At 41.2% G+C, this 1443-nt stretch overlaps 1 pseudogene; it reads right to left on the bottom strand.

Annotated features, from left to right (window-relative positions):
* LOC103208237 overlaps positions 1 to 1111 on the bottom strand; it is a 14261-nt pseudogene extending 13150 nt beyond the window's left edge.
* Between the last annotated feature and the right edge of the window lie 332 nt (positions 1112 to 1443).

Below are 1443 nucleotides of genomic sequence, written 5' to 3'. Positions count from 1 at the left end.
ACACAGTACAAGGTGACCACTGTCAGGTGACAGCCACAAGTGGAGAAGGCCTTGAGGTGGCCTTGAGTAGAGTGAATCTTCAGAATGGCAGCAATGATGAAGAGGTAGGAGGCAAGAATGAGTATGGGGCAGAAATTACGTCGGAGGTAAGTATGAACTATAGTATAGCCTGATAACTCTTCTTCACATCACATGCCAACTTCACAAACAGGGGAATATCATTGGAGAAATCTTCAACAATATTGTTGCCACAAAAGTTGGAGATAAATATTTCACTGGTGATAATAGTTGAGTTCATTAAGCCACCTTGGTATAAAGCTGAAACAAGAATGGTGCCTAATCTTGTGGATACAGCAGGAGGTTGGAAATATCCACATAGCATTCATAAGCCATGGTGGCTAACAGGTAACACTCACTACACACCAATCCAGAAGAGAAGAAATCAGCCAGCAGCCAGCAAAGGAGATGCTATTGTCCTCAGAGATGCAGGAAACTAGGATCTTGGGGTCATAGACAGAAGAATACTAGAGACTCAGGAATGAGAGGTTCCCAATGAAAAAAATACTTGGGTGTATGGAGCTGTAAGTCACCACAGATCAGAAACTCTGGGTAATGTTCCCTAAAATAATGATGATATAAACGAGGAACTCACTGCTGTCGAGTCAATCCCAATTCATAGCGACCACTCCTTGGGTTTCTGAGGTGGTATCTCTACGAACGTGGATTGCACAATCTTCCTTCCGAGGAGTGGCTGGTAGGTTTGAACCACCAGCCTTCCGGTTATCAGCCAAATGCCTTAGGCAAACAGAGCTCTCTCTGTAACCTCAAAATTGCTGTGAACCCTAAAATGATGAACTCCTTCACATTGGTGAAATTTTTCTCTTCCATTGATTTCAGGCTCCAAGAGTGTCTTTCTGTGAAAGGATGAATGAATAGATCATAAATTAAGATATCCTATGACCCCCTCTTGTCATAATTTGTTATCTGAGATAATGAAACAAACCAACTAATACCACACATTGCTATCAGTGAGATGTGTTTGTGCTCACCTGGACGTTCCTCCTTTCTGCATAGCTGGAATCCAGTTGTATGCTATGGTTCTAAGAGCCATATTATTATAATAGCCATGGTTATTATGCACCTAAGATAGTGTGTGTCACCTTCTATTTTTAATCTAAATTTTCTTCCTTTTGAGGAGAGAGTGATCTGAATAGGTTTCTCTTCTGATCACACTTAGGGTGATTGGAGATCATGCAAAGAACACAAAAAATAAAGTCTGAAAGAATGTTCTGATAACTCTTCAAGTATTTGGGTCCTTTGTGTTTTTCCAGAAAATTGCTTGTGCTTACATAGGACCTCTGGTAGCACTGTGGTTAAAGCATTTAGCTCCTAACCAAAAGGGTGATGGTTCAAATCTACCACCAGTTCCATGGGAGAAAGAAG

This window comes from Orycteropus afer, unplaced genomic scaffold (genome assembly GCF_000298275.1).
Source record: "Orycteropus afer afer isolate SDZICR_OR568_19922 unplaced genomic scaffold, OryAfe1.0 scaffold00419, whole genome shotgun sequence".
In the NCBI taxonomy this organism is placed as follows: Eukaryota; Metazoa; Chordata; class Mammalia; order Tubulidentata; family Orycteropodidae; genus Orycteropus; species Orycteropus afer.
Note: the sequence above shows the minus strand (reverse complement) of the source record. Positions and strands in the feature narration are given on the sequence as shown.